At 41.3% G+C, this 27,357-nt stretch overlaps 1 protein-coding gene across 5 annotated transcripts in view; it reads left to right on the forward strand.

The window, feature by feature from the left end:
- The first annotated feature begins 10,580 nt into the window (after window positions 1-10,580).
- TPMT (thiopurine S-methyltransferase) overlaps window positions 10,581-27,357 on the forward strand; it is a 45,177-nt gene continuing 28,400 nt past the window's right edge. For 4 of the 5 annotated variants that reach the window (XR_008843767.1, XM_056518837.1, XM_056518841.1 and 1 more), the window contains exon 1: window positions 10,581-10,658. The gene's annotated coding sequence lies outside the window, so the exon portion shown is untranslated. Of the gene's footprint in view, window positions 10,659-10,690; window positions 10,784-27,357 lie in introns of those variants that run through there. The other variant, XM_056518839.1, reaches the window with a different exon arrangement.

The raw sequence follows: 27,357 nt of genomic DNA on the forward strand, positions 1-27,357 counted from the left end.
GCCAAGGATGACAGGAGGGTGACAAGAGGGTAAAAGAGGGGTGGACAGGAGTGAAAGAGGGGTGAATAGGGGGTTAGACATGGGTGACAGAGGGGTAGACTGGGGGGTGGTCAGAGGGATGAATAGGGGGTGGACATGGGTGATAGAGGGCTAAACGGGGGGTTGTCAGAGGGTTGCCCGTGGGTGACAGGGGGATGGACAGGGGTGACAGAGGGGTGGCCAAGGTGAACATGGATAACGGGGGGGGGGGGGGAGTGGAAATGGGAGACAGGGGGGTGGACAAGGATGACAAGGGGGTTAAAAGGGGTGACAGGTGTGACCAAGGGACAGAGGGGTGAATAGGGGGGTGGACATGGGTAAAAGGGGGTAGATTGGAGGGGGGGTAGACAGGGGGTGAATAGGGGTGACAGGGGTGGACAGTGGTGACAAGGGGGTAAAAGAGGGATGGACAGGGGTGACAAAGGGACAGAGGGGTGAATAGGGGGTGGACATGGGTGACAGAGGGGTAGACTGGAGTGTGGTCAGAGGGTTGGGCAGGGGGGATGAACATGGGTGAAAGGGAGATGACATGGATGGCAGGGGGGTGGACATGGGAGACAGGGGGGTGGACAAGGATGACAAGGGGTGACAAAGGGACAGGGGTGAATAGGGGGGTGGACATGGGCGACAGGGTAAACTGGAGGGATAGACTGGGGGATGGACAGGGGAGGTGAACATGGGTGACAGGGATGGATTGGGGGGTGGACAAGGCAGACATGGGTGACGGGGGTGGACATGGGTGTCGCGGTGGGGGGGTGTACATGGGTGACGGGGGGGGGGGGGGGTGTACATGCTACACTACCTTAAGCAAGCCGGCACGGGAATCAGGTGCAGCTTGCAGTTCCACGGCATCTTCCCCTCTTCAGTTTAGCAGGGCACCATTTTCGTCTCACTGCGCCGCAGGAGGGAGGGGGACGCTGGGGGGCGCTGTGTGCACTGCGGAGCGGGCTTCCCTTACCCTCTGCGACCCCGTGAGTCAGAGGCGTGCAGTCCTGGGCGAGAAATAAAAAAATTCACGGCAAAATCCTGTGGCCCCCCGGTTGGGAATCACTGGTCTAGGGACTAGATTTTGACTCTCTGGAAGGCCAACATACACTATGGCGGAGTTGTTGCATTTTATTATGACATCACTGTTTTTTGTGATATATTTATATTGTTTGGATACATTTTGTAATCTCGCACGAGTATTTATTTATTTTTTGCTGATTTTTTATTTGATGCCGTGTTCACACTGTGCATTTCATTATGTGTCCCTTTCATGTGCTGGTCCTTGTGATTTATTTGTCTTGTTTTTGCACTTTATGTCGCACTATACTATATGGCGCGGTCACTTTTGTCTTCCTATATCTTACTTCTAATGATTGTGCCGTAAGTGTTCTCTGTCCCTGGTTCTATTGTTTCTGGCGGAGAGAGGGGGGTACAAGCTGGAGATGTCAAATAATCCCCCTGTTATAATGGAGAGGGCAGTCCTATGTGTATATTGTGGGGATCACGTGATCAGTAGTGCCCCCTCCTATGTGTATATAGTGGGGATCATGTGATCAGTAGTGTATATCGTGGGGATCATGTGATCAGTAGTGTATATCGTGGGGATCATGTGATCAGTAGTGTTTATTATAGGGATCATGTAGTGCCCCCTCCTATGTGTATATAGTGGGGATCATGTGATCAGTAGTGCCCCCTCCTATGTGTATATTGTGGGGATCACGTGATCAGTAGTGCCCCCTTCTATGTGTATATAGTGGGGATCATGTGATCAGTAGTGTATATCGTGGGGATCATGTGATCAGTAGTGTATATCGTGGGGATCATGTGATCAGTAGTGTTTATTATAGGGATCATGTAGTGCCCCCTCCTATGTGTATATAGTGGGGATCATGTGATCAGTAGTGTCCCCTCCTATGTGTATATAGTGGGGATCATGTGATCAGTAGTGTCCCCTCCTATGTGTATATCGTGAGGATCATGTGATCAGTAGCGCCCCCTCCTATGTGTATATCGTGAGGATCATGTGATCAGTAGTGTCCCCTCCTATGTGTATATCGTGAGGATCATGTGATCAGTAGTGTCCCCTCCTATGTGTATATCGTGAGGATCATGTGATCAGTAGCGCCCCCTCCTATGTGTATATCGTGAGGATCATGTGATCAGTAGTGTATATTGTGGGGATCATGTGATCAGTAGTGCCCCCTCCTATGTGTATATCGTGGGGATCATGTGATCAGTAGTGTATATCGTGGGGATCATGTGATCAGTAGTGCCCCCTCCTATGTGTATATAGTGGGGATCATGTGATCAGTAGTTCCCCCTCCTATGTGTATATAGTGGGGATCATGTGATCAGTAGTGCCCCCTCCTATGTGTATATAGTGGGGATCATGTGATCAGTAGTGTCCCCCTCCTATGTGTATATAGTGGGGATCATGTGATCAGTAGTGTATATCGTGGGGATCATGTGATCAGTAGTGTATATTGTGGGGATAATGTGATCAGTAGTGTATATCGTGGGGATCATGTGATCAGTAGTGTTTATTATAGGGATCATGTAGTGCCCCCTCCTATGTGTATATAGTGGGGATCATGTGATCAGTAGTGTCCCCTCCTATGTGTATATAGTGGGGATCATGTGATCAGTAGTGTCCCCTCCTATGTGTATATCGTGAGGATCATGTGATCAGTAGTGTCCCCTCCTATGTGTATATCGTGAGGATCATGTGATCAGTAGCGCCCCCTCCTATGTGTATATCGTGAGGATCATGTGATCAGTAGTGTTTATTATAGGGATCATGTAGTGCCCCCTCCTATGTGTATATAGTGGGGATCATGTGATCAGTAGTGTATATAGTGGGGATCATGTGATCAGTAGTGTATATAGTGGGGATCATGTGATCAGTAGTGTCCCCTCCTATGTGTATATAGTGGGGATCATGTGATCAGTAGTGTCCCCTCCTATGTGTATATAGTGGGGATCATGTGATCAGTAGTGTCCCCTCCTATGTGTATATCGTGAGGATCATGTGATCAGTAGTGTCCCCTCCTATGTGTATATCGTGAGGATCATGTGATCAGTAGCGCCCCCTCCTATGTGTATATCGTGAGGATCATGTGATCAGTAGTGTATATTGTGGGGATCATGTGATCAGTAGTGCCCCCTCCTATGTGTATATCGTGGGGATCATGTGATCAGTAGTGTATATCGTGGGGATCATGTGATCAGTAGTGCCCCCTCCTATGTGTATATAGTGGGGATCATGTGATCAGTAGTTCCCCCTCCTATGTGTATATAGTGGGGATCATGTGATCAGTAGTGTATATCGTGGGGATCATGTGATCAGTAGTGTATATTGTGGGGATAATGTGATCAGTAGTGTATATCGTGGGGATCATGTGATCAGTAGTGCCCCCTCCTATGTGTATATAGTGGGGATCATGTGATCAGTAGTGTATATCGTGGGGATTATGTGATCAGTAGTGTTTATTATAGGGATCATGTGATCAGTAGTGTATATCGTTGGGATCATGTGATCAGTAGTGTCCCCTCCTATGTGGATATCGTGGGGATCATGTGATCAGTAGTGTCCCCTCCTATGTGTATATCGTGGGGATCATGTGATCAGTAGTGTCCCCTCCTATGTGTATATCGTGAGGATCATGTGATCAGTAGTGTTTATTATAGGGATCATGTAGTGCCCCCTCCTATGTGTATATAGTGGGGATCATGTGATCAGTAGTGTCCCCTCCTATGTGTATATCGTGAGGATCATGTGATCAGTAGTGTCCCCTCCTATGTGTATATCGTGAGGATCATGTGATCAGTAGTGTATATTGTGGGGATCATGTGATCAGTAGTGCCCCCTCCTATGTGTATATCGTGGGGATCATGTGATCAGTAGTGTATATCGTGGGGATCATGTGATCAGTAGCGCCCCCTCCTATGTGTATATCGTGAGGATCATGTGATCAGTAGTGTATATTGTGGGGATCATGTGATCAGTAGTGCCCCCTCCTATGTGTATATCGTGGGGATCATGTGATCAGTAGTGTATATCGTGGGGATCATGTGATCAGTAGTGCCCCCTCCTATGTGTATATAGTGGGGATCATGTGATCAGTAGTTCCCCCTCCTATGTGTATATAGTGGGGATCATGTGATCAGTAGTGCCCCCTCCTATGTGTATATAGTGGGGATCATGTGATCAGTAGTGTCCCCCTCCTATGTGTATATAGTGGGGATCATGTGATCAGTAGTGTATATCGTGGGGATCATGTGATCAGTAGTGCCCCCTCCTATGTGTATATAGTGGGGATCATGTGATCAGTAGTGTATATCGTGGGGATCATGTGATCAGTAGTGTATATCGTGGGGATCATGTGATCAGTAGTGTATATTGTGGGGATAATGTGATCAGTAGTGTATATCGTGGGGATCATGTGATCAGTAGTGTTTATTATAGGGATCATGTGATCAGTAGTGTATATCGTTGGGATCATGTGATCAGTAGTGTCCCCTCCTATGTGGATATCGTGGGGATCATGTGATCAGTAGTGCCCCCTCCTATGTGGATATCGTGGGGATCATGTGATCAGTAGTGTTTATTATAGGGATCATGTGATCAGTAGTGTATATCGTTGGGATCATGTGATCAGTAGTGCCCCCCTCCTATGTGTATATCGTGGGGATCATGTGATCAGTAGTGTATATCGGGGGGATCATGTGATCAGTAGTGTATATCGTGGGGATCATGTGATCAGTAGTGCCCCCTCCTATGTGTATATCGTGGGGATCATGTGATCAGTAGTGCCCCCTCCTATGTGTATATAGTGGGGATCATGTGATCAGTAGTATCCCCTCCTATGTGTATATAGTGGGGATCATGTGATCAGTAGTGTATATCGTGTGGATCATGTGATCAGTAGTGTATATCGTGTGGATCATGTGATCAGTAGTGCCCCCTCCTATGTGTATATAGTGGGGATCATGTGATCAGTAGTGTCCCCTCCTATGTGTATATAGTGGGGATCATGTGATCAGTAGTTCCCCCTCCTATGTGTATATAGTGGGGATCATGTGATCAGTAGCGCCCCCTCCTGTCACGATGCCGGCTGGCAGGAGGTGGATCCTCTGTGCCAGAGAGGGATTGGCGTGGACCGTGCTAGTGGACCGGTTCTAAGTCACTACTGGTTTTCACCAGAGCCCGCCGCAAAGCGGGATGGTCTTGCTGCGGCGGTAGTGACCAGGTCGTATCCACTAGCAACGGCTCACCCTCTCTGACTGCTGAAGATAGGCGCGGTACAAGGGAGTAGACAGAAGCAAGGTCGGACGTAGCAGAAGGTCGGGGGCAGGCGGCAAGGTTCGTAGTCAGGGGCAACGGCAGGAGGTCTGGAACACGGGCTAGGAACAAACAAGGGAACGCTTTCACTAGGCACAAGGGCAACAAGATCCGGCAAGGGAGTGCATGGGAGGAGGTCAGATATAGGCAGGGAGCAGGTGGGAGCCAATTAAGCTAATTGGGAAGATTGGGCCAGGCACCAACATTGGTGCACTGGCCCTTTAAATTGCAGAGACCCGGCGCGCGCGCGCCCTAGGGAGCGGGGCCGCGCGCGCCGGGACAGGACCGACGGAGAGCGAGTCAGGTACGGGGACCGGGGTGCGCATCGCGAGCGGGTGCCACCCGCATCGCGAATCGCATCCCGGCTGGAGGCGGTACCGCAGCGCACCCGGTCAGTGGATCTGACCGGGGCGCTGCAGCAACGAGGATGAGGCGAGCGCTCCGGGGAGAAACGGGGACCCGGAGCGCTCGGCGTAACAGTACCCCCCCCTTGGGTCTCCCCCTCTTCTTGGGGCCAAAGAACCTGAGGAAAAAAACCTCAATTTTTCCGTGATGAGGTCCGATGCACATTAGGAGGGGTTCTGTGCGGAAACGCACGAGACAGTCCAATCTTTCATTGTTAACACAATAGATGTAGAGGGGTCTGGCGAGACTGGTCACAGGGACGTAGAACCTGTTGATAAGAGAGGCCAAAAAAATTTTTCCTGCAGATCCGGAATCCAAGAAGACCATAGTAGAGAAGGAGAAGGCAGAGGCAGATATCCGCACAGGCACAGTAAGGCGTGGAGAAGCAGAGTTGACATCAAGAACTGTGTCACCTTTGTGCGGAGTCAGCGTACGTCTTTCCAGGCGGGGAGGACGGATAGGACAATCCTTCAGGAAGTGTTCGGTACCGGCATAGTACAGGCAAAGATTCTCCATGCGGCGTCGTGTCCTCTCTTGAGGTGTCAAGCGAGACCGGTCAACTTGCATAGCCTCCGCGGCGGGAAGCACAGGAACGGATTGCAGAGGACCAGAGGAGAGAGGAGCCGGGGAGAAAAAACGCCTCGTGCGAACAAAGTCCATATCCAGGCGGAGCTCCAGACGCCATCCGGAAGAACGCATGTCAATGCGAGTGGCAAGATGAATGAGTTCATGTAGGTCAGCAGGAGTCTCTCGTGCGGCCAGAACATCTTTAATGTTGCTGGATAGGCCTTTTTTAAAGGTCGCGCAGAGAACCTCACTATTCCAGGACAACTCGGAAGCAAGAGTACGGAACTGAATGGCGTACTCGCCAACGGAAGAAACACCCTGGGCCAGGTTCAGCAGGGCAGTCTCGGCAGAAGAAGCTCGGGAAGGCTCCTCGAAGACACCACGGACCTCAGCGAAGAAGGACTGGACTGTGGCTGTGGCAGGATCATTGCGGTCCCCATCAAATTTGTCCGGCAGGGACAAGCAGGGTTTAGGAGCGGCCGGTTGCTGCGGAGGAGTTGCAGGAGCCGGCGGAGGTGATGGTTGTTGCAGCTGTAGCTGTGACTGAAGTTGCTGTATCTGCGGCTGCAGCTGCTGTATCTGTGACTGAAGATGCAGTGTCACGGAGGTCAAGTATGCCAGCTGTTGATCTCGTTGGGCGATCTTTAGGGCTAGCTGGGCGACCAGTGTAGGATCTTCAGCGGGATCCATGGCCTTTCCAGAAAGGAGACCACGGCAGAGTCTAGAGTCCCCATCAAATTTGTCCGGCAGGGACAAGCAGGGGTTAGGAGCGGCCGGTTGCTGCGGAGGAGTTGCAGGAGCCGGCGGAGGAGATGGTTGTTGCAGCTGTAGCTGTGACTGAAGTTGTGACTGAAGCTGCTGTATCTGTGACTGAAGATGCAGTGTCACGGAGGTCAGCTGGTGATCTCGTTGGGCGATCTTTAGGGCTAGCTGGGCGACCAGTGTAGGATCTTCAGCGGGATCCATGGCCGGATCTACTGTCACGATGCCGGCTGGCAGGTAGTGGATCCTCTGTGCCAGAGAGGGATTGGCGTGGACCGTGCTAGTGGACCGGTTCTAAGTCACTACTGGTTTTCACCAGAGCCCGCCGCAAAGCGGGATGGTCTTGCTGCGGCGGTAGTGACCAGGTCGTATCCACTAGCAACGGCTCAACCTCTCTGACTGCTGAAGATAGGCGTGGTACAAGGGAGTAGACAGAAGCAAGGTCGGACGTAGCAGAAGGTCGGGGGCAGGCGGCAAGGTTCGTAGTCAGGGGCAACGGCAGGAGGTCTGGAACACGGGCTAGGAACAAACAAGGGAACGCTTTCACTAGGCACAAGGGCAACAAGATCCGGCAAGGGAGTGCATGGGAGGAGGTCAGATATAGGCAGGGAGCAGGTGGGAGCCAATTAAGCTAATTGGGAAGATTGGGCCAGGCACCAACATTGGTGCACTGGCCCTTTAAATTGCAGAGACCCGGCGCGCGCGCGCCCTAGGGAGCGGGGCCGCGCGCGCCGGGACAGGACCGACGGAGAGCGAGTCAGGTACGGGGACCGGGGTGCGCATCGCGAGCGGGCGCCACCCGCATCGCGAATCGCATCCCGGCTGGAGGCGGTACCGCAGCGCACCCGGTCAGTGGATCTGACCGGGGCGCTGCAGCAACGAGGATGAGGCGAGCGCTCCGGGGAGGAACGGGGACCCGGAGCGCTCGGCGTAACATTGTGTATATAGTGGGGATCATGTGATCAGTAGTATCCCCTCCTATGTGTATATAGTGGGGATCATGTGATCAGTAGTGTATATCGTGTGGATCATGTGATCAGTAGTGTCCCCTCCTATGTGTATATAGTGGGGATCATGTGATCAGTAGTGTCCCCTCCTATGTGTATATCGTGTGGATCATGTGATCAGTAGTGTCCCCTCCTATGTGTATATAGTGGGGATCATGTGATCAGTAGTGCCCCCTCCTATGTGTATATCGTGTGGATCATGTGATCAGTAGTGTCCCCTCCTATGTGTATATCGTGTGGATCATGTGATCAGTAGTGCCCCCTCCTATGTGTATATAGTGGGGATCATGTGATCAGTAGTGCCCCCTCCTATGTGTATATAGTGGGGATCATGTGATCAGTAGTGTATATCGTGTGGATCATGTGATCAGTAGTGTCCCCTCCTATGTGTATATAGTGGGGATCATGTGATCAGTAGTGCCCCCTCCTATGTGTATATAGTGGGGATCATGTGATCAGTAGTGTATATCGTGTGGATCATGTGATCAGTAGTGTCCCCTCCTATGTGTATATAGTGGGGATCATGTGATCAGTAGTGCCCCCTCCTATGTGTATATAGTGGGGATCATGTGATCAGTAGTGCCCCCTCCTATGTGTATATAGTGGGGATCATGTGATCAGTAGTGTCCTCTGCTATGTGTATATCGTGGGGATCATGTGATCAGTAGTGCCCCCTCCTATGTGTATATCGTGGGGATCATGTGATCAGTAGTGTCCCCTCCTATGTGTATATAGTGGAAATCATGTGATCAGTAGTGTAAAGTGGGGATCATGTGATCAGTAGTGCCCCCTCCTATGTGTATATAGTGGGGATCATGTGATCAGTAGTGTCCCCTGCTATGTGTATATCGTGGGGATCATGCGATCAGTAGTGCCCCCTCCTATGTGTATATAGTGGGGATCATGTGATCAGTAGTGTCCCCTCCTATGTGTATATAGTGGGGATCATGTGATCAGTAGTGTCCCCTATGTGTATATAGTGGGGATCATGTGATCAGTAGTGTCCCCTATGTGTATATAGTGGGGATCATGTGATCAGTAGTGTCCCCTCATATGTGTATATCGTGGGGATCATGTGATCAGTAGTGTATAGTGGAGATCATGTGATCAGTAGTGTATAGTGGAGATCATGTGATCAGTAGTGTCCCCTCCTATGTGTATATAGTGGGGATCATGTGATCAGTAGTGTCCCCTCCTATGTGTATATAGTGGGGATCATGTGATCAGTAGTGCCCCCTCCTATGTGTATATAGTGGGGATCATGTGATCAGTAGTGTCCCCTGCTATGTGTATATCGTGGGGATCATGTGATCAGTAGTGCCCCCTCCTATGTGTATATAGTGGGGATCATGTGATCAGTAGTGTCCCCTCCTATGTGTATATAGTGGGGATCATGTGATCAGTAGTGTCCCCTCCTATGTGTATATAGTGGGGATCATGTGATCAGTAGTGTCCCCTGCTATGTGTATATAGTGGGGATCATGTGATCAGTAGTGTATAGTGGAGATCATGTGATCAGTAGTGTATATCGTGGGGATCATGTGATCAGTAGTGTATAGTGGAGATTATGTGATCAGTAGTGTATAGTGGAGATCATGTGATCAGTAGTGTATAGTGGAGATCATGTGATCAGTAGTGTATATAGTGGGGATCATGTGATCAGTAGTGTATATAGTGGGGATCATGTGATCAGTAGTGTATATAGTGGGGATCATGTGATCAGTAGTGCCCCCTCCTATGTGTATATAGTGGGGATCATGTGATCAGTGGTGTCCCCTCCTATGTGTATATAGTGGGGATCATGTGATCAGTAGTGTCCCCTCCTATGTGTATATAGTGGGGATCATGTGATCAGTAGTGCCCCCTCCTATATGTATATAGTGGGGATCATGTGATCAGTAGTGTCCCCTCCTATGTGTATATAGTGGGGATCATGTGATCAGTAGTGCCCCCTCCTATGTGTATATAGTGGGGATCATGTGATCAGTAGTGTCCCCTCCTATGTGTATATAGTGGGGATCATGTGATCAGTAGTGCCCCCTCCTATATGTATATAGTGGGGATCATGTGATCAGTAGTGTCCCCTCCTATGTGTATATAGTGGGGATCATGTGATCAGTAGTGTCCCCTCCTATGTGTATATAGTGGGGATCATGTGATCAGTAGTGCCCCCTCCTATATGTATATAGTGGGGATCATGTGATCAGTAGTGCCCCCTCCTATGTGTATATAGTGGGGATCATGTGATCAGTAGTGTCCCCTCCTATGTGTATATAGTGGGGATGATGTGATCAGTAGTGTCCCCTCCTATGTGTATATAGTGGGGATCATGTGATCAGTAGTGTCCCCTCCTATGTGTATATAGTGGGGATCATGTGATCAGTAGTGCCCCCTCCTATGTGTATATAGTGGGGATCATGTGACCTTCCTCTCCTCCTCCATTCGTTCGGCTCCGGGCTCCTACTGATGACGTGTTTGGTGCATTCTGGGATTGTGGGCGGAGCAGTTGTGAGACGTCACGTGCTTCAGGACTTCGTTCTGTGGTGTCGGTATGTAATGTATATTGTAATAGCAGTGACCTGTGACCTGTGACCTGTGACCTGTGACCGTGTACAGATGAGGATTATACTGGAGCATCGACGTATTAGAGAGGAGCTTCTATATGTGTCTATTGGTATTATACACTATATATTATTATATCTGCTGGTATTATACACTATATATATATTATATCTCCTGGTATTATACACTATATATTATTATATCTGCTGCTATTATACACTATATATTATTATATCTGCTGGTATTATACACTATATATTATTATATCTGCTGGTATTATACACTATATATTATTATATCTCCTGGTATTATACACTATATATTATTATATCTGCTGGTATTATACACTATATATTATTATATCTGCTGGTATTATACACTATATATTATTATATCTGCTATTATACACTATATATTATATCTCCTGGTATTATACACTATATATTATTATATCTACTGGTATTATACACTATATATTATTATATCTGCTGGTATTATACACTATATATTATTATATCTGCTGCTATTATACACTATATATTATATCTACTGGTATTATACACTATATATTATATCTGCTGGTATTATACACTATATATTATATCTGCTGGTATTATACACTATATATTATTATATCTGCTGGTATTATACACTATATATATTATATCTGCTGGTATTATACACTATATATATTATTATATCTGCTGGTATTATACACTATATATTATACCTGCTGGTATTATACACTATATATTATTATATCTGCTGATATTATACACTATATATTATTATATCTGCTGGTATTATACACTATATATTATATCTGCTGGTATTATACACTATATATTATTATATCTCCTGGTATTATACACTATATATTATTATATCTGCTGGTATTATACACTATATATTATTATATCTCCTGGTATTATACACTATATATTATTATATCTGCTGGTATTATACACTATATATTATTATATCTGCTGGTATTATACACTATATATTATTATATCTCCTGGTATTATACACTATATATTATTATATCTGCTGGTATTATACACTATATATTATTATATCTCCTGCTATTATACACTATATATTATTATATCTACTGGTATTATACACTATATATTATTATATCTACTGGTTTTATACACTATATATTATTATATCTGCTGGTATTATACACTATATATTATTATATCTCCTGCTATTATACACTATATATTATTATATCTACTGGTATTATACACTATATATTATTATATCTGCTGGTATTATACACTATATATATTATTATATCTGCTGGTATTATACACTATATATTATTATATCTCCTGGTATTATACACTATATATTATTATATCTGCTGGTATTATACACTATATTATATCTGCTGGTATTATACACTATATATTATTATATCTGCTGGTATTATACACTATATATTATTATATCTGCTGGTATTATACACTATATATTATTATATCTGCTGGTATTATACACTATATTATATCTGCTGGTATTATACACTATATATTATATCTGCTGGTATTATACACTATATATTATATCTGCTGGTATTATACACTATATATTATATCTGCTGCTATTATACACTATATATTATTATATCTACTGGTATTATACACTATATATTATTATATCTACTGGTATTATACACTATATTATATCTACTGGTATTATACACTATATATTATTATATCTGCTGGTATTATACACTATATATTATTATATCTACTGGTATTATACACTATTATATCTACTGGTATTATACACTATATATTATTATATCTGCTGGTATTATACACTATATTATATCTGCTGCTATTATACACTATATATTATATCTGCTGGTATTATACACTATATTATATCTACTGGTATTATACACTATATATTATTATATCTGCTGGTATTATACACTATATATTATATCTGCTGGTATTATACACTATATATTATTATATCTACTGGTATTATACACTATATATTATATCTACTGGTATTATACACTATATTATATCTACTGGTATTATACACTATATATTATTATATCTGCTGGTATTATACACTATATATTATTATATCTACTGGTATTATACACTATATTATATCTACTGGTATTATACACTATATATTATTATATCTGCTGGTATTATACACTATATATTATATCTGCTGGTATTATACACTATATATTATATCTGCTGGTATTATACACTATATATTATTATATCTGCTGGTATTATACACTATATATTATTATATCTGGTATTATACACTATATATTATATCTGCTGGTATTATACACTATATATTATTATATCTGCTGCTATTATACACTATATATTATATCTGCTGGTATTATACACTATATTATATCTACTGGTATTATACACTATATATATATATTATATCTGCTGGTATTATACACTATATTATATCTACTGGTATTATACACTATATATATATTATATCTGCTGCTATTATACACTATATATTATATCTGCTGGTATTATACACTATATATTATTATATCTGCTGGTATTATACACTATATATTATTATATCTACTGGTATTATACACTATATTATATCTGCTGGTATTATACACTATATTATATCTGCTGGTATTATACACTATATTATATCTGCTGGTATTATACACTATATATTATATCTGCTGCTATTATACACTATATATTATTATATCTACTGGTATTATACACTATATATTATTATATCTGCTGGTATTATACACTATATATTATTATATCTGCTGCTATTATACACTATATATTATTATATCTGCTGCTATTATACACTATATATTATTATATCTACTGGTATTATACACTATATATATTATTATATCTGCTGCTATTATACACTATATATTATTATATCTACTGGTATTATACACTATATTATATCTGCTGGTATTATACACTATATTATATCTGCTGGTATTATACACTATATTATATCTGCTGGTATTATACACTATATATTATATCTGCTGCTATTATACACTATATATTATTATATCTGCTGGTATTATACACTATATATTATTATATCTACTGGTATTATACACTATATATTATTATATCTGCTGGTATTATACACTATATATTATTATATCTGCTGGTATTATACACTATATATTATTATATCTGCTGCTATTATACACTATATATTATTATATCTACTGGTATTATACACTATATATATTATTATATCTGCTGCTATTATACACTATATATTATATCTGCTGGTATTATACACTATATTATATCTACTGGTATTATACACTATATATTATTATATCTGCTGGTATTATACACTATATATATATATATATATTATATCTGCTGGTATTATACACTGCTGGTATTATACACTATATATTATTATATCTGCTGGTATTATACACTATATATTATTATATCTGCTGGTATTATACACTATATATTATTATATCTGCTGGTATTATACACTATATATTATTATATCTGCTGGTATTATACACTATATATTATTATATTTGCTGGTATTATACACTATATATTATTATATCTGCTGATATTATACACTATATATTATATCTGCTGCTATTATACACTATATATTATATCTGCTGCTATTATACACTATATATTATATCTGCTGCTATTATACACTATATATTATATCTGCTGCTATTATACACTATATATATTATTATATCTGCTGGTATTATACACTATATATTATTATATCTGCTGGTATTATACACTATATATTATTATATCTGCTGGTATTATACACTATATATTATTATATCTGCTGGTATTATACACTATATATTATTATATCTGCTGGTATTATACACTATATATTATTATATCTGCTGGTATTATACACTATATATTATTATATCTGCTGCTATTATACACTATATATTATTATATCTGCTGGTATTATACACTATATATTATATCTGCTGCTATTATACACTATATATATTATTATATCTGCTGGTATTATACACTATATTATATCTGCTGCTATTATACACTAAATATTATTATATCTACTGGTATTATACACTATATTATATCTGCTGCTATTATACACTATATATTATTATATCTGCTGCTATTATACACTATATATTATTATTATATCTACTGGTATTATACACTATATATTATATCTGCTGCTATTATACACTATATATTATATCTACTGGTATTATACACTATATTATATCTACTGGTATTATACACTATATATTATTATTATATCTACTGGTATTATACACTATATATTATTATTATATCTACTGGTATTATACACTATATATTATTATATCTACTGGTATTATACACTATATATTATTATATCTGCTGGTATTATACACTATATATTATTATATCTGCTGGTATTATACACTATATATTATTATATCTGCTGGTATTATACACTATATATTATTATATCTGCTGGTATTATACACTATATATTATTATATCTGCTATTATACACTATATATTATATCTGCTGCTATTATACACTATATATTATATCTGCTGGTATTATACACTATATATTATTATATCTGCTGGTATTATACACTATATATTATTATATCTGCTGCTATTATACACTATATATTATATCTGCTGGTATTATACACTATATTATATCTACTGGTATTATACACTATATATTATTATATCTGCTGGTATTATACACTATATATTATTATATCTGCTGGTATTATACACTATATATTATTATATCTGCTGGTATTATACACTATATATATTATTATATCTGCTGGTATTATACACTATATATTATTATATCTGCTGGTATTATACACTATATTATATCTGCTGCTATTATACACTACCGTATATATTATTATATCTGCTGCTATTATACACTATATATTATTATATCTGCTGGTATTATACACTATATATATATTATATCTGCTGGTATTATACACTATATATTATTATATCTGCTGCTATTATACACTATATATTATTATTATATCTACTGGTATTATACACTATATATTATATCTGCTGCTATTATACACTATATATTATATCTACTGGTATTATACACTATATATTATATCTGCTGCTATTATACACTATATATTATATCTACTGGTATTATACACTATATTATATCTACTGGTATTATACACTATATATTATTATTATATCTGCTGGTATTATACACTATATATTATATCTGCTGCTGTTATACACTATATATTATATCTACTGGTATTATACACTATATTATATCTACTGGTATTATACACTATATATTATTATTATATCTGCTGGTATTATACACTATATATTATATCTGCTGGTATTATACACTATATTTTATATCTGCTTGTATTATACACTATATATTATATCTGCTTGTATTATACACTATATATTATATCTGCTGGAGATTATACACTATATATTATATCTGCTGGTATTATACACTATATATTATATCTGCTGGTATTATACACTATATATTATATCTGCTGGTATTATACACTATATATTATTATATCTGCTGGTATTATACACTATATATTATTATATCTGCTGGTATTATACACTATATATTATTATATCTGCTGGTATTATACACTATATATTATATCTGCTGGTATTATACACTATATATTATATCTGCTGCTATTATACACTATATTATATCTGCTGGTATTATACACTATATTATATCTGCTGGTATTATACACTATATTATATCTGCTGCTATTATACACTATATATTATATCTGCTGCTATTATACACTATATATTATTATATCTGCTGCTATTATACACTATATTATATCTGCTGGTATTATACACTATATTATATCTACTGGTATTATACACTATATATTATTATTATATCTGCTGGTATTATACACTATATATATTATTATATCTACTGGTATTATACACTATATATTATATCTACTGGTATTACACTATATATTATATCTGCTGGTATTATACACTATATATTATTATATCTGCTGGTATTATACACTATATATGTTATATCTGTTGCTATTATACACTATATATTATTATATCTGCTGCTATTATACACTATATATTATATCTGCTGGTATTATACACTATATATTATTATATCTGCTGGTATTATACACTATATATTATATCTGCTGCTATTATACACTACCGTATATATTATTATATCTGCTGGTATTATACACTATATATTATTATATCTACTGGTATTATACACTATATATTATATCTACTGGTATTATACACTATATATTATATCTACTGGTATTACACTATATATTATATCTGCTGGTATTATACACTATATATTATTATATCTGCTAGTATTATACACTATATATGTTATATCTGTTGCTATTATACACTATATATTATTATATCTGCTGCTATTATACACTATATATTATTATATCTGCTGGTATTATACACTATATATTATATCTGCTGGTATTATACACTATATATTATATCTGCTGCTATTATACACTATATTATATCTGCTGCTATTATACACTATATTATATCTGCTGCTATTATACACTACCGTATATATTATTATATCTGCTGGTATTATACACTATATATTATTATATCTACTGGTATTATACACTATATTATATCTGCTGCTATTATACACTATATATTATTATATCTGCTGCTATTATACACTATATATCTGCTGCTATTATACACTATATATTTTATCTGCTGCTATTATACACTATATATTATATCTGCTGCTATTATACACTATATATTATATCTGCTGGTATTATACACTATATATTATTATTATATCTGCTGCTATTATACACTATATATTATTATATCTGCTGCTATTATACACTATATATTATTATTATATCTGCTGCTATTATACACTATATATTATTATATCTGCTGCTATTATACACTATATATCTGCTGCTATTATACACTATATATATATATATATATATATATATATATATATATATATATATCTGCTGCTATTATACACTATATATTATATCTGCTGGTATTATACACTATATATATTATTATATCTGCTGGTATTATACACTATATATTATATCTGCTGGTATTATACACTATATATTATATCTGCTGGTATTATATACTGTATATTATTATTATATCTGCTGCTATTATACACTATATATTACATCTGCTGCTGTTATACACTATATATTATATCTACTGGTATTATACACTATATTATATCTACTGGTATTATACACTATATATTATTATTATATCTGCTGGTATTATACACTATATATTATATCTGCTGGTATTATACACTATATATTATATCTGCTGCTATTATACACTATATATTATATCTACTGGTATTATACACTATATATTATATCTACTGGTATTATACACTATATATTATTATTATATCTGCTGGTATTATACACTATATATTATATCTGCTGGTATTATACACTATATATTATATCTGCTGCTATTATACACTATATATTATATCTACTGGTATTATACACTATATTATATCTACTGGTATTATACACTATATATTATTATTATATCTGCTGGTATTATACACTATATATTATATCTACTGGTATTATACACTATATTATATCTACTGGTATTATACACTATATTATATCTACTGGTATTATACACTATATATTATTATTATATCTGCTGGTATTATACACTATATATTATTATATCTGCTGGTATTATACACTATATATGTTATATCTGTTGCTATTGTACACTATATATTATTATATCTGCTGGTATTATACACTATATATTATATCTGCTGGTATTATACACTATATATTATATCTGCTGCTATTATACACTATATATTATTATATCTGCTGGTATTATACACTATATATTATTATATCTGCTGTTATTATACACTATATATCTGCTGCTATTATACACTATATATATATATATATATATATATATATATATATATTATATCTGCTGCTATTATACACTATATATTATATCTGCTGCTATTATACACTATATATTATATCTGCTGCTATTATACACTATATATTATTATATCTGCTGGTATTATACACTATATATTATTATATCTGCTGATATTATACACTATATATTATATCTGCTGCTATTATACACTATATATATATATATATATATATATATATATATATATATATATATTATATCTGCTGCTATTATACACTATATATTATTATATCTGCTGGTATTATACACTATATATTATATCTGCTGCTATTATACACTATATATTATATCTACTGGTATTATACACTATATATTATTGTCACGATGCCGGCTGGCAGGTAGTGGATCCTCTGTGCCAGAGAGGGATTGGCGTGGACCGTGCTAGTGGATCGGTTCTAAGTCACTACTGGTTTTCACCAGAGCCCGCCGCAAAGCGGGATGGTCTTGCTGCGGCGGTAGTGACCAGGTCGTATCCACTAGCAACGGCTCAACCTCTCTGACTGCTGAAGATAGGCGCGGTACAAGGGAGTAGACAGAAGCAAGGTCGGACGTAGCAGAAGGTCGGGGCAGGCAGCAAGGATCGTAGTCGGGGGCAACGGCAGGAGGTCTGGAACACAGGCTAGGAACACACAAGGAAACGCTTTCACTGGCACAATGACAACAAGATCCAGCGAGGGAGTGAAGGGGAAGTGATGTATAAATAGGGAGTGCACAGGTGAACACACTAATTGGAACCACTGCGCCAATCAGCGGCGCAGTGGCCCTTTAAATCGCAGAGACCCGGCGCGCGCGCGCCCTAGGGAGCGGGGCCGCGCGCGCCGGGACAGGACAGACGGAGAGCGAGTCAGGTACGGGAGCCGGGATGCACATCGCGAGCGGGCGCTACCCGCATCGCGAATCGCATCCCGGCTGGAGACGGTATCGCAGCGCACCGGGTCAGTGGAGCTGCCCGGAGCGCTGCGGTAGCGAGAGAGAAGCGAGCGCTCCGGGGAGGAGCGGGGACCCGGAGCGCTCGGCGTAACAGTACCCCCCCCCCTTGGGTCTCCCCCTCTTCTTAGAGCCTGAGAACCTGAGGAGCAGACTTTTGTCTAGGATGTTGTCCTCAGGTTCCCAGGATCTCTCTTCAGGTCCACAGCCCTCCCAATCCACCAAAAAGAACCTTTTTCCTCTGACCGTCTTGGAGGCCAGTATCTCTTTCACTGAGAAGACGTCAGAAGAACCGGAGACAGGAGTGGGAGAAACTAATTTGGGAGAGAAACGGTTGATGATGAGTGGTTTAAGAAGAGAGACATGAAAGGCATTAGGAATACGGAGAGAAGGAGGAAGAAGAAGTTTGTAAGAGACAGGATTAATTTGGCACAAGACTTTGAAAGGACCAAGATAGCGTGGACCCAGTTTGTAACTGGGGACACGAAAGCGGACATATTTAGCGGAGAGCCATACCTTGTCTCCGGGAGCAAAAATGGGGGGAGCTCTTCTTTTCTTATCGGCAAACTTTTTCATGCGAGATGAAGCCTGTAAAAGAGAATCTTGGGTCTCTTTCCATATGGTGGAAAGATCACGAGTCACTTCATCTACAGCGGGCAAACCAGAGGGCAAGGGAGTAGGGAGGGGGGGAAGAGGGTGACGGCCGTACACCACGAAAAATGGGGATTTGGAGGAAGATTCAGAGACTCTAAAGTTATACGAGAATTCGGCCCATGGTAGAAGATCTGCCCAATCATCCTGGCGGGAGGAAACAAAATGTCGTAAATAATCACCCAAGACCTGGTTAATTCTTTCTACTTGTCCATTGGATTGAGGATGATATGCAGAAGAAAAGTTTAATTTAATCTTGAGTTGTTTACAGAGAGCCCTCCAGAATTTTGACACGAATTGGACGCCTCTATCCGAGACTATCTGTGTGGGCAACCCGTGAAGACGAAAAATGTGTACAAAAAATTGTTTAGCCAACTGAGGCGCTGAAGGAAGACCAGGAAGAGGGATGAAATGTGCCATCTTGGAGAATCGATCAACGACCACCCAAACAACAGTGTTGCCACGGGATGGGGGTAGGTCTGTAATAAAATCCATACCAATCAGAGACCAAGGCTGTTCGGGGACAGGCAGAGGATGAAGAAAACCAGCGGGCTTCTGGCGAGGAGTCTTATCCTGGGCACAGACAGTGCAGGCTCGCACAAAGTCCACGACATCCGTCTCCAGAGTCGGCCACCAATAGAAGCGAGAGATGAGTTGCACAGATTTCTTGATGCCTGCATGACCTGCGAGATGGGAGGAGTGACCCCATTTGAGGATTCCGAGGCGTTGGCGTGGAGAGACGAAGGTCTTTCCTGGAGGAGTTTGCCTGATGGAGGCTGGAGAAGTGGAAATCAGGCAGTCAGGAGGAATGATGTGTTGCGGAGAGAGTTCAACTTCCGAGGCATCCGAGGAACGAGAGAGAGCATCGGCCCTAATGTTCTTATCGGCAGGCCGAAAGTGAATTTCAAAATTAAATCGGGCAAAGAACAGAGACCACCTGGCCTGGCGAGGATTCAGCCGTTGGGCAGACTGGAGGTAGGAGAGGTTCTTGTGATCGGTGTAAATAATAACTGGAAATCTTGATCCCTCCAGCAGATGCCTCCATTCCTCAAGTGCTAATTTAATGGCTAGAAGCTCTCGATCCCCGATGGAGTAGTTCCTCTCCGCCGGAGAGAAGGTCCTAGAAAAAAAACCACAAGTAACAGCATGCCCGGAAGAATTTTTTTTGTAGAAGGACCGCTCCAGCTCCTACAGAGGAGGCATCAACCTCCAATAGGAAGGGTTTAGATGGGTCAGGTCTGGAGAGCACGGGAGCCGAAGAAAAGGCAGACTTGAGCCGTTTAAAGGCGTCTTCCGCTTGAGGAGGCCAAGACTTGGGATTGGCATTTTTTTTGGTTAAAGCCACGATAGGGGCCACAACGGTAGAAAAATGTGGAATAAATTGCCTGTAATAATTGGCGAACCCCCAAAAAACGTTGGATAGCACGGAGTCCGGAGGGGCGTGGCCAATCTAAGACGGCAGAGAGTTTGTCTGGATCCATTTGTAGTCCCTGGCCAGAGACCAAGTATCCTAGGAAAGGAAGAGATTGGCATTCAAACAGACATTTCTCTATCTTGGCATAAAGTTGATTGTCACGAAGTCTCTGAAGAACCATACGGACATGCTGGCGGTGTTCTTCTAGATTGGCAGAAAAAAATCAGGATATCGTCCAGATATACAACAACACAGGAGTATAAGAGATCACGAAAAATTTCATTAACAAAGTCTTGGAAGACGGCAGGGGCGTTGCACAGGCCAAAGGGCATGACCAGATACTCAAAGTGTCCATCTCTAGTGTTAAATGCCGTTTTCCATTCATCCCCCTCTCTGATGCGGATGAGATTATAAGCACCTCTTAAGTCCAGTTTGGTAAAGATGTGGGCACCTTGGAGGCGATCAAAGAGTTCAGAGATGAGGGGTAGGGGGTAGCGGTTCTTTACCGTGATTTTATTAAGACCGCGGTAGTCAATGCAAGGACGTAGAGAGCCATCTTTTTTGGACACAAAGAAAAATCCGGCTCCGGCAGGAGAGGAGGATTTACGGATAAAGCCTTTTTTTAAATTTTCCTGGATGTACTCCGACATAGCAAGAGTCTCTGGGGCGGACAGAGGATAGATTCTGCCCCGGGGTGGAGTAGTGCCCGGGAGGAGGTCAATAGGACAATCATAAGGCCTGTGAGGGGGTAGAGTCTCAGCTTGTTTTTTGCAAAAAACATCCGCAAAGTCCATATAGGCCTTAGGGAGACCGGTTACAGGGGGAACCACAGAGTCACGGCAAGGGGTACTGGGAACCGGTTTTAGGCAGTCCTTGAAACAAGAGGGCCCCCAACTCTTGATCTCCCCAGTGGACCAATCCAGGGTTGGGGAATGGAGTTGAAGCCAGGGTAGTCCAAGGAGGATTTCGGAAGTGCAATTGGGGAGGACCAAAAATTCAATCTTCTCGTGATGAGGTCCGATGCACATTAGAAGGGGCTCCGTGCGGAAACGTATGGTACAGTCCAATCTTTCATTGTTTACACAATTGATGTAGAGGGGTCTGGCGAGACTGGTCACTGGGATGTTGAACCTGTTGACGAGAGAGGCCAAAATAAAATTTCCTGCAGATCCGGAATCCAAGAAGGCCATAGTAGAGAAGGAGAAGGCAGAGGCAGATATCCGCACAGGCACAGTAAGACGTGGAGAAGCAGAGTAGACATCAAGGACTGTCTCACCTTTGTGCGGAGTCAGCGTACGTCTTTCCAGGCGGGGAGGACGGATAGGACAATCCTTCAGGAAGTGTTCGGTACTGGCACAGTACAGGCAGAGATTCTCCATGCGGCGTCGTGTCCTCTCTTGAGGTGTCAGGCGAGACCGGTCGACCTGCATAGCCTCCACGGCGGGAGGCACAGGAACGGATTGCAGGGGACCAGAGGAGAGAGGAGCCGGGGAGAAAAAACGCCTTGTGCGAACAAAGTCCATATCCTGGCGGAGCTCCTGACGCCTTTCGGAAAAACGCATGTCAATGCGAGTGGCAAGATGGATGAGTTCATGTAGGTTAGCAGGGATTTCTCGTGCGGCCAGAACATCTTTAATGTTGCTGGATAGGCCTTTTTTAAAGGTCGCGCAGAGGGCCTCATTATTCCAGGATAATTCTGAAGCAAGAGTACGGAATTGTACGGCGTACTCGCCAACGGAAGAATTACCCTGGACCAGGTTCAACAGGGCAGTCTCAGCAGAAGAGGCTCGGGCAGGTTCCTCAAAGACACTTAGAATTTCCGAGAAGGAGTGTATAGAGGCAGTGACGGGGTCATTGCGGTCCCAGAGCGGTGTGGCCCATGACAGAGCTTTTCCAGACAGAAGGCTGACTACGAAAGCCACCTTAGACCTTTCAGTAGGAAACTGGTCCGACATCATCTCCAAGTGCAGAGAACATTGCGAAAGGAAGCCACGGCAGAATTTAGAGTCCCCATCAAATTTATCCGGCAAGGATAGTCGTAGACCAGAAGCGGCCACTCGCTGCGGAGGAGGTGCAGGAGCTGGCGGAGGAGATGATTGCTGAAGCTGTGGTAGTAGCTGCTGTAGCATCACGGTCAGTTGAGACAGCTGTTGGCCTTGTTGCGCTATCTGTTGTGACTGCTGGGCGACCACCGTGGTGAGGTCGGCGACAACTGGCAGAGGAACTTCAGCGGGATCCATGGCCGGATCTACTGTCACGATGCCGGCTGGCAGGTAGTGGATCCTCTGTGCCAGAGAGGGATTGGCGTGGACCGTGCTAGTGGATCGGTTCTAAGTCACTACTGGTTTTCACCAGAGCCCGCCGCAAAGCGGGATGGTCTTGCTGCGGCGGTAGTGACCAGGTCGTATCCACTAGCAACGGCTCAACCTCTCTGACTGCTGAAGATAGGCGCGGTACAAGGGAGTAGACAGAAGCAAGGTCGGACGTAGCAGAAGGTCGGGGCAGGCAGCAAGGATCGTAGTCGGGGGCAACGGCAGGAGGTCTGGAACACAGGCTAGGAACACACAAGGAAACGCTTTCACTGGCACAATGGCAACAAGATCCAGCGAGGGAGTGAAGGGGAAGTGAGGTATAAATAGGGAGTGCACAGGTGAACACACTAATTGGAACCACTGCGCCAATCAGCGGCGCAGTGGCCCTTTAAATCGCAGAGACCCGGCGCGCGCGCGCCCTAGGGAGCGGGGCCGCGTGCGCCGGGACAGGACAGACGGAGAGCGAGTCAGGTACGGGAGCCGGGATGCACATCGCGAGCGGGCGCTACCCGCATCGCGAATCGCATCCCGGCTGGAGACGGTATCGCAGCGCACCGGGTCAGTGGAGCTGCCCGGAGCGCTGCGGTAGCGAGAGAGAAGCGAGCGCTCCGGGGAGGAGCGGGGACCCGGAGCGCTCGGCGTAACAATTATTATTATATCTACTGGTATTATACACTATATATTATATCTACTGGTATTATACACTATATATTATTATTATATCTGTTGGTATTATACACTATATATTATATCTACTGGTATTACACTATATATTATATCTACTGGTATTATACACTATATATATATATATATATATATATATATATATATATATATATATATATATATATATATATATATATTATTATATATATATATATATATATATATATATATATTATTATATCTACTGGTATTATACACTATATATTATATCTGCTGGTATTATACACTATATATTATATCTGCTGGTATTATACACTATATATTATATCTGCTGCTATTATACACTATATATTATTATATCTGCTGGTATTATACACTATATATTATATCTGCTGCTATTATACACTATATATCTGCTGCTATTATACACTATATATATATATATATATATATATATATATATATATATTATCTGCTGCTATTATACACTATATATTATATCTGCTGCTATTATACACTATATATTATATCTGCTGCTATTATACACTATATATTATTATATCTGCTGCTATTATACACTATATATTATTATATCTGCTGCTGTTATACACTATATATTATATCTACTGGTATTATACACTATATTATATCTACTGGTATTATACACTATATATTATTATTATATCTGCTGATATTATACACTATATATTATATCTGCTGCTATTATACACTATATATATATATATATATTTCCTCATCGTCCCTACAGCAGCACAGAAGGGATATATCCGATCCCACTCACATACCAGGACCGTCCCCTAGAAAAATATGCTAATTAACAATTAATTAGTGTAAAGGGGCGGACCGGACCCCTATAAAGTAACCCCTTTTACCATACCACACTGTGTTTTTTCCTTTCCTCCACGTCAAGGATCGTCCATCCGTCCGTCCAGTTTTCAGCCTTGCGGGGTCCTGGCTGCTACGATTGAAGCCATTGCGGGGTCTCTGGCAGTACCTGTGGGTATGTACAGAATATATCGGGAAAATCCCTGATGTTGTTATAGTCGGTGCGGGGTCCCGGCGTATATTATGTGTATATATACTTATATGGTAGCCAGTGCGGGGTCCCGGCGTATATATGTATGTATACTTATGTGGCAGCCGGTGCGGGGTCCCGGCGTATATATGTACGTATACTTATGTGGTAGCCGGTGCGGGGTCCCGGCAGCTCTTGTGTATCTGTATATAGCCGATACGGCAGTTTGTAGGCTTGCAGGGCCGGTGCGGGGTCCCGGCAGCGGTGTGAGTATGCTGTACCGGTGCGGGGTCCCGGCAGTTTGTAGCCTTTCAGGGCCAGTGCGGGGTCCCGGAAAATTAGCCATGCAGAACCACTGTGTTTTTCTGATGGTCTGTACTTACCTACAGCACGGTGCTTCAGCTCCTGCTGTTCTTCCTCTGCCGGCGTTCTGCGCTGATGGCATGGTCCATGCGCGCGTCCTCCAGCGGTTGTTGTTATGCTGGAGGAGCGCGCGCTTCTGACGTCAGCGGTCGGGCTGACACTGCGGGGGGCCGGCGGGAAGACCTTATTAGACCGGGAACTCGGCGGTGCCTGGTCTCTTGAGCTGGGCAGCCGGGTTCTGGGTCTAATAAGGTAAGATATGGTGTCAGAAGTGCTTACAACATCCCTTACTGTGCTCAGCCTGATGGTAGTATGTGCATGTTTTCCAGATGTCTTCAGAAGCTAGTTCAAGGAAAAAGCTATCTAAGGTTAAGCACAGGCTCTGTGTTACATGTGAGCAACCTCTCCCTGATGAATGCCCTTATGAGGACTGTGATGCATGTGCCAAAAATAAGGAGGCCGCAGCTGCTGCAGAAACAAAGAGGTGCATCAGTTGCCTCCAAACTCTTCTAGATGACTGGCCATCTAACATATGCAAGGGGTGTACACCCCCAGAGGCGGATCTAGCCACTGAAGCTAAGACCTTTTTTTCCTGGTTCAAGGAAAAATTCTCTGATGATACAGAGACGGATAAAAAATTAAAGAAGTTATCTAAAAAGCGTAAAGTCTCCGCTTCTGGTACTTCAGGCACTGGTCAATCTAAGAAGAAGATGAAGAGGTCCCCTATATCCAGTACCAGTTCCTCATCTTCTGAGTCATCCTCTCCGGGTCCTTCCTGTAGGAAGGCAAAGAAACAATATAGGAAGCGGAGTCCTTCCTCCTCATCCTCTTCAAGCTCATCCTCGGAAGAGGAGAAGGTTACTGAAGATTTTTATCTATTTAAAAAGGAGGCTGCCGAAGGGTTGATAAAAAAAGTTAAACGCTGTGTAGAATCCGGCAAACATGAGCGATCCGGGCAGAATAAAGAAGCTTTATTCTATTTTCCAAAGAAAAGATCTAGGATCCTGCCAGGTCACCAAATCCTAAAAAGCATAATGGAAAAAGAGTGGGACAAGCCGGATAAGCGGTTGGACCTAGGATCACGTTTCAAAATGATGTACAGATTAGATCCATCAGCATCTGAGTCTTGGGACCAGCCTGCAGTGGTAGATCCAGCGGTAGCTAGGCTATCAAAAAAATCTTTTTTCCCTGCAGATGAATCAGCGCTACTCAGAG

The sequence above is a fragment of the Hyla sarda genome, chromosome 5 (assembly GCF_029499605.1).
Source record: "Hyla sarda isolate aHylSar1 chromosome 5, aHylSar1.hap1, whole genome shotgun sequence".
In the NCBI taxonomy this organism is placed as follows: Eukaryota; Metazoa; Chordata; class Amphibia; order Anura; family Hylidae; genus Hyla; species Hyla sarda.